General features: G+C 46.2%; 1 pseudogene; it reads right to left on the minus strand.

Annotated features, from left to right (window-relative positions):
* Positions 1–2,319: 2,319 nt before the first annotated feature.
* On the minus strand, positions 2,320–8,283 carry LOC123486427 (annotated as a pseudogene).
* Between the last annotated feature and the right edge of the window lie 241 nt (positions 8,284–8,524).

Raw genomic sequence — 8,524 nt, forward strand, 5'->3', positions numbered from 1 at the left:
CACTCTGACAGAGCTCTAGAGTTCCTCTGTGGAGATCGGAGAAACTTCCAAAGGGCACACCATCTCTGCAGCACTCCACCAATCAGGCCTTTGTGGTAGAGTAGCCAACGGGGAAGCCACTCCTCAGTAAAAGGCACATGACAGCCCACTTGGAGTTTGCCAAAGGACCTTAAGACTCTCAGACCATGGAAACAAGATTCTCTGGTCTGGTGAAACCAAAATTGAACTCTTTGGCCTGAATGCCAAAGTGTCACGTCTGGAGGAAACCTGGCTCCATCGCTTCAGAGAAGAATGGGAGAAACTCCCCAAATACAGGTGTGCCAAGCCTTGTAGCGTCATACCCAAGAAGACTCAATGCTGTAATCGTCTGCCAAAGTGCTTCAATAAAGTACTGAGTAAATTGTCTGAATACTTATGTAAATGTAACATTTCAGGTTTTTATTTGTAATTCATTTACAAACATTTCTAAAAACCTCAATCCCACGTAAATACAAAAAAAAATAGATTTACCATCATTTTGATTGTAGTATCATTTAGTTTTTAGAATTGTGATGTAAATACACATTTTCATCATATTTATGTGGTAAAATCGACTGCCATTTAAAGGGGCGGTACACCAAAATGCAAAAAAATGATTAATCCCTCCAAGACAATGACCAAATATATATATCTTAGTTTTCTTTATTGCTAGTGAAACAATGGGAGTAGTAGGGTTCTATGGCAGGATGCTTCAAAAGCATGCCCAAATCCCCTCAAAGTCACTTTAAACCAAATGTTATAGCAACCAAAATACCACAACAAGTTGCACATATAGAATATTGAGGGTAATAGGAATTCTGGTATTTATTTTATGAATACGCACCATTGCAGCACTATCCGTACATTCAGAGAGTAGATAGTTATTATATTACAGTTCTAGCAAGTATTTAGGCCATTGACTGCAACTAAGCATATGTCTAAGTAATTTTGAACATACCTAATTATAACTATAGTGAGTACATAAGATGCTCCATCTGTGCAGGTGATCTGTCTATCAATCGACCACTCCATCAGATCCCACTCCCACCCTCTGAGGATATTATAACTTAATATTATGTGCTCCAAAGAAACCTGGATTCAAATAAATACATTTTTAGATTTGCCCTAGAATAACTTCGTTTTCAGAAATACACATCAATACAGCTCTCTGTGTAGATTCAGAGCATATTCGAGTTCTGTATTGCAGTTCTATCAATATTATACACTGGCAAAGAAAAAGTATGTGAACCCTTTGGAATTACCCAGATTTTTTTGCATAAATTGGTCATAAAAGTCACAACAATAGAAAAACACAGTGTGCTTAAACTAATAACATACAAATTATTGTATTTTCTTGTCTATATTGAATAATTTAAACATTACACAGTGTAGGTTGGGAAAAAGTATGTATACCATTGGAAGACTTAGTATACCATATGATAATTTTGGTTTTGTACACAGTCATATGATACGTGGTATAGAAAAGTACATTCTTAGGTGAGTACATGGGGAGCTATATCTCTGCAGATTATCTGTCTATCTGGTCAAAATCACTGATACAGGTCCCCCTCCAGCCTCTGGTGGTATTGATAACTTGTTATTATGTCTCCGGATAAACCTAGTTTCCAAGAAAGGTCCTATTAATCAATTTAATATAAGTGGAATTAGCTGTTTATGGCTGGGGTCAAAATGACCTCAAAATACTTGAAATTTGAAAGTCCATTTTGATACAGAAACACTAACCAATGATATAGATTTATTAAGAAAACATTGATTGAAAAAAGTCATGAAATATTTGAAGATTTTAATATAATATCTTTAGGCTTTATGCAAAAAAATATTTATCTGGGGGTCAAAATGTTTTTTCTTCTCAAAACCTCCTTGTCTACCTCTTCTCCTCTTCCTCTTTCTTCTCCTCCTTTTTCTCTTCTGCCTCCCCCTTCCTTTTTCTCCTCCTCCCCTTCCCTCCTTCTCCTCCTCATCTGGGGTCCTCCTCTGCCACATCCTCTCCAGTCAGCCGCTCTATCTCAGCGTCGTTCCCTCGGGAGCCCTCTGTCTGGTGCTGTAGTCTCCCAGCAGCTTCTTCCAGCTTGGTCTGCATTCAGCTCCAGGTTGCTGTACATGCGGTTCACCTTAAATAAAAAATAATTATAATAAAACATCACATTTTAGAATGCACTTTCCATTGTACAACAATCTTAAAGTCACTACAGTTTGTGCATTAAAATACTAAAAACAAGGAACACAGCTAACGCTACAAAAAGGCAGTTCTGTAAAGGTAATGCATTTTTAAAGCAAGTTTTAAAAGATCCCACCTTCTCTCGATTTCTGTGGTTTGGGATAATTTTGGGAAGGGTCCAGTTCCAGCAGGCCGTCCTTCGGCTGGATTTGGTTGACCTTTCTCCTCCAAGCATGCCCTTGGCTTCCGGGTACTCGGTCAACGACTCCATCAGGTACATCCTTGGACAGGCAGAAGAGATCTGAGTAGCCAATGCTGCGGATGTTGGCTGTCCTCGGTTCCCCTGCCTTAGGACCCTTTATCGCTAGGATACTGATCTCCCCAAAGTAGCTGCCCATCTCCCAGTACGCAGAACTGGTGGCGCCATCGTCAGCCACCACCGCCAGCTTGCCCTCTTTGACAATATACATCTCACGGCCGATGTCGCCCTTCTTACAGATGTAGTCGCCGGGGCCGAAAGCCTGGGGCTGCAGCTTGAGCACCAGCTCAATCACCACCCGCTCACAAATGCGGACCTTCTTAGATATCTAGGTGGACGTTAATAGCGATTTCGGCCTGAGCTTGTCGGGAGTGGCGCAGTGTCTCCCTTTCGTCCTGAGCACTTGTCGTTGGTCCACAGGTAGTCGAACCACGTGATGGGCGCGCAGCTCAGTTCCTTGTCCACCTTCCACTTCTGTAGAGGTGTTATAGGGAGAAATTGACTCTCATATTCATGATATGTAAGACAACTACCTACTGTATGTGATGCACCGCTTGCCCCTCCAACCCCAACCCCACAATGGCGCTAACATAATTTCTATGAAGTGTAATAGCGCACCAACATTTTGCGTCAACAAATCCTCAGTACTTTGGTGGCTCCAGACAGTCTGTAGCCTTTCCGAACCCCACACACGCACCTGCATGTACTTGCTTGATGTTGTCGATGCGTGCCTGAAACTCGACCAGCGCGGCCACTGATGTTGGAGATCATGGAGCCGATGTTGCCCACCAGGGTGGCGAAGATAAGCACACCCACCCAGGAAGTCTAGCACATGGAAGAGAACTCTGAGTCCAGCTCCGGTGCGGCGTCTCGTCGATGGTGGTCAGCGTCGCTGTGGACCAGTAGAGGCTGAAGGAGTACTTCCCCCCCAGTTCGCGAACTCTGGCTCTTCCGGGTCATTCAGGTCCGGGTAGACCCAGGGGTCAGAGCGCAAGCCGATGGACTGGATTAATTGATTTTTGTATAATAAATGTACAACATAAAAGTACAAAGACATCCTAGAGAATTATAAATGAAAGCGTTAAACAAGTATTATTTCCAATGTGGTCCTGGGTATAGGACAAAACGGGTCTAAGAAATGCATATGATAAGCGATATCGACATCACAATAAATGCTACCAGCTAGCTGAAAACTCACCCTTAGGGAGTAGTAGAGGCAGGCGTTCCAGTGGATGATGATGATGATGTACATGACCAGGATGGAGATGCGGAAGAGGTTGGTGTAGTTGGTCTTGGTCTCGGTGCGGGTGAAGAACTCCATCATACGCGTGATTCGGAGGAGTTTGTTGAGGCGGATCTCGGGGTCGTTGATTCCCAGGAAGATGTAAAACACATCGGTGGGCAGCATGGAGACAGCGTCAGCTTGACTGGAGGCTGCTGATGTAACGCTCCTGCACGCAGCTTCTTGTCTTTGACCAGCAGGCCTTGCTCCAGGTAGCCTGAGAAATTATATTATAAGAAATAATCAAAACATCCACGCGTAATAATAGAACTGCGACATGTGATGTATCAATTTGAATGAGCGGACATAAACATTAAATGAAAGGGAAATAAAACACACGCACACACACACACACACACACACACACACACACACACACACACCTGTCCCGGTCCCTGAAGGCCATGTCAGCCAGGTAGAGGACATCAGAGGTGTAGTCCAGATTCAACCAGAAGTGACTAAGTGATTATCCTGCAGCTCCTCAAAGCAGGCCCCTGACACACAGGAGACAGAGCAGAGCATAACTGTTAGATGCTCAATCATGCTTTAATACAAGCATCTCTTACACCCATTATGTGCATTGTGACCGTCTTTAAAAGGAAATGCACTCAGATACTTCAGTGGGAATTTACTTGCAGGTGAGTAAGAGATAATATGAAGTTAGACAAAAGAAGAATTTACTGGAAAAGCAATTTTAGTATGACACTTCGTTTATATATAAAAAGGGAAACTTGGTTATTTTATAACCTCAGAATCAAATCCATGCCACCTAACTAATTATATATTTTAAACAAACTATATATTTTTAAACAGTTAATTTTTACCTGGCTATTATCATGGTCCAATTGTACATGACTGGTATTGTGATGATCAACAACCAGTTGTAGTACAACATTCCCGCTGGGTTGATGACAAACGCCTCTTTGAGCCTGCAGGGAAAGGAGGATGGAGAAGTCAATGTAATACTTACTCTTAATATATTATACTTCATTATTATATTATCACGTAATATTACATTTAATCAGATCATATACAATATCAATATGATGATATATCGCTCCGGGTGAGATGTTACTATCATACACACCCCTCCTTCATCTCTTTCTCCTTTTTCTCCTTTTCCTCTTTTTCCTTTTTTTCTTTCTCCGCCTTTTCTTTCTCCTCCTTTTCTTTCTCCTCCTTTTCTTTCTCCTCCTGCTCTTTTTGCTTCTTCTTTTCTTTCTTTTTCCTGAGAAAACAAATAAATGTTTCGAAGCTTTTGTGACATGTATCCTCTCTTCTATCTATCTATGCAGCATTACATGGAAATGATGGACAATGTAAATTAGGTTTTTACTCTTTTTCTCTTTCTTCTCTTTCTTCTCTTTCTTCTCCCTTTTCTTATTTTTCTTCTCCTCCCTGGGGTAAAAAGACACATCTTATGACACACACACACACACACACACACTGTCACGCCCTGACCTTGAGAGCCCTGTTTTCTCTAGTTGGTTTGGTCAGGGTGTGATTCTAGAATTTTGTATTTCTATGTTGGCGGGTGTGGTTTCCCAATCCAGAGGCAGCTGTCGATCGTTGTCTCTGATTAGGAATCACACTTAGGCACCATTTACCCTACACTTCGTTTGTGGGATCTTGTTTCTGTTTTGGCTTGGGTTTGTGTTAACCTGTTGGGCGTCACGTTCGTTTGTATTTAGTTTTTTTGATTCTGTATTCCGTTAATAACGGAATATGTACGCATACACGCTGCGCCTTAGTCTGATCCGTCTATCAACCGGCGTGACAGAAGATCCCCACCACCAACGGACCAAGCAGCGTGTGCCAGGAAGAGCAGACATCCTGGACATGGGAAGATATTTTGGAGCGGTAAGGGATCCTGGACATGGGGAGGAGATCCAGGCAGGAATGGATACGCCTCTCATGGGAGCAGAAGAGCAGCGAGGGGAGGATAAGCGGCGACTCAAGTTCACCGGCTGACGAAGGAAGCCCGAGAGGCAGCCCCAAGAAAATTATTTGGGGGGGCACACGGGGTGGTTGGCGAAGCAGCAGGAGGCCCTGAAAGGGCTGACTGTGGAGAAGGAGGAGGCCGCTTATGATAGAGGCCCTCCAAGACCTGCAGCTCAGCACTCCAGAAGAGACCACCACATTACGGGGGCTGATATGCTAAGAGGGAGCAGGAGATCTCCCTTCAGGGAGGCGTTGCAGGAGGCCCACAGGGAGAAGGGGTCCAGTGGATGCACTGAGGAGAGGAGCTGGCCAGGCAACAGGAGGAGCTGAGAGGGAGTTAACCCTACAGCAGCAGAGAGCTCGGTCCTTAGAGCAGAGGCTGGCGGAGTCGGGTTTCAGGAGAGCCAACTCCCGCACTCGTTTTAGCGGGGCCCGTTCAGACACCCTGTTATGCTGTGATACGCACTGTGTCTCCAGTGTGCATTCACAGGCCGCATCCCGCACTTGCCCGGAGCTAAAGTGAGCGTCCAGCCAGGGCCGGGTTGTGCCTGCTCCCTCGCACCAGACCAGTGGTGCTTGTCTCCGGTCCGATACGGCCCGTGCCTGCTCCTCGCACCAAACCAGTGGTGCGTGCTTCCAGTCCCGGTGCGGCCCAGTGCCTGCTCCCCGCACCAGACCGCGTGGTGCGCTGTCCACCATCGGTATGGCCCGTGCCTGCTCCTCGCACCAAACCGGTGGCCGCGTGTCTCCCAGTCCAATATGGCGTTCCTGCTCCCTCGCACCAAACCAGTGGTGCGTGTGTCGATCGCGTGCGGCCCGCCTGCCTCCTCGCACTCAGACCAGTGGTGCATGTCCACAGCCAGTGCGGCCCGTGCCTGCTCCTCGCACCAAACCAGTGGTGCCGCACTGGCCATCCCCACTCCCACTGAGAGTTGCCATGTCCAGCCATAATGTCTAGCAACCTGGGCTGCTGTCTCTCTGTAAATTATTTAAACAATGTCTAACTGGCGGGAGATCCAAAGGGGTGGACTTATTTCTGGCAAGTGAGAGTTTCCCTTGGGGCCACCTGCCTAGCGGGATCAATGTGGAGCCCGATAAGCAGCGCATCGGTCCAATGTAGTCAGCCTACATGGGTCCAATGTTTTAACCACGCATTGGGCCCACATCGTTCTAATGTTTTCTGAGAAAAAGATGGGATTATTTCCAGGTAAAGTGAGGCTGCCCCCACCAGAAATGGACTGCCCACACTGGGCCTGGGCACAGGTGCATAAGCCCAATGTGGGTAGCCTAAGTGGGGCCAATATTTTTTGCCTGCATTAGGCCCACATCGTGCCATTGTGGACATTTTCCTAGGTAGCTACTAGCTAGCTAACTGACTAAGTAGCCGTATTTTTGTTTTAAAATGACAGGCTTGGTTGAGGAGAAGTCTGAAGCGGAAGGACAGTTGAGATGGCTTGCGGTGATGGCAGAGGCTTGGGACTGTAATAGCCTACTCTGGGCTACTGATGGGCGGTGAGCTTTCGGGCGGCTGCCGGGGACATCACCCGAGTGGGTGCTACTTGTTGGTAGTGGAGGAGTACCCGAGTGGCGCAGTGGTCTAAGGCGCTACATCGCAGTGCCTAGCTGTGCCACTAGAGATCCTGGTTCGAATCCGGAGGCTCTGGTCGCCCATGGCCGCGACCGGGAGACCCATTGGGGCGGCGCACAATTGGCCCAGCGTCGTCCAGGGTTGGGAGGGAATGGCTCGGCCAAGGGATGTAGCTCAGTTGGTAGAGCATAGGCGTTTACAACGCCAGGGTTGTGGGTTCGATAAAATATGTGTATGTGCTAGCTGTAAGTCGCTCTGGATAAGAGCGTCCTGCTAAATGACTAAAAATGTAAATGTAAAATGAGTAGCTGTCAAAGTCAAGCGGCGCTCACGCTCACGCACGGCTGTGTGGACGACGGGGATGGTGAAGTGCGCTGCTAAGCGACTCCGGATCTATCTGATCCTGTCCCACGATTCCCTCCTGGCTGTGGCCCGTCATGCTTTATCCCTCTGGTTGAAGTGCTGCACTCCCACCACTCAGGCCATTGACTTTTACAAAATAACTCGATCACACCTACAGCGTCATTGCACAAAATGTATGCATCTGGATATGTGTGCAACAAAGTTCAACATTCACCTTCTGCTACCATTTCTGTCGAAGCAGTCTGCACTTACAGTTTAGCGCTTGCGCGTTAGATCAAATCAGTGACGCACCACACAACAGCACTGCAACTGCCTCTGCAGCGCCCAATGCTGCAAGGCAAACGCATGCGTTCCATTGGAAATTAATGTAATTCTGGTGTGCAAAACTTGCATTCGCTGTCGATGCTCGGTGTAATCCGAGGTTAGCTGCTTCAGCTCTCCCATCCTGACTTCCTGATACTAGCCTTGTGTTTGCTTGTATGTGCTGTGTATCTAATTCCAGCTTTTAGCTGCCAAGTACAGTCTACAGGTAATGTAATAAAACTGCTACTACTACTACTACCTACTACTACACACACTACACACACACAGTATATCTGGACTGAGCTCACTCCTCATTGTTGTTACTGTTGTTCACATTGAACAGGCACGTCCTGGACCAGGAGGGGTTTCATCTCTGGAAACAACAAACAATATTTACAATACAGCCAATAAAAACATGGCATGACATCCAATAAAGTTCAGTATCAAACTAGGATTGGACAAACAGGTAGCTATATATGTTATTGTTTACATTTCATCTCGCTGTCCTCCCTCTGTGTCTGTGGCCATATTTGGGGCAATGCGAGGCACAACCACCAAGAACAGACGAGTGCTTGATGACTTGCTGATCAT

This window comes from Coregonus clupeaformis, unplaced genomic scaffold, assembly GCF_020615455.1.
Source record: "Coregonus clupeaformis isolate EN_2021a unplaced genomic scaffold, ASM2061545v1 scaf1209, whole genome shotgun sequence".
Classification (NCBI taxonomy): domain Eukaryota; kingdom Metazoa; phylum Chordata; class Actinopteri; order Salmoniformes; family Salmonidae; genus Coregonus; species Coregonus clupeaformis.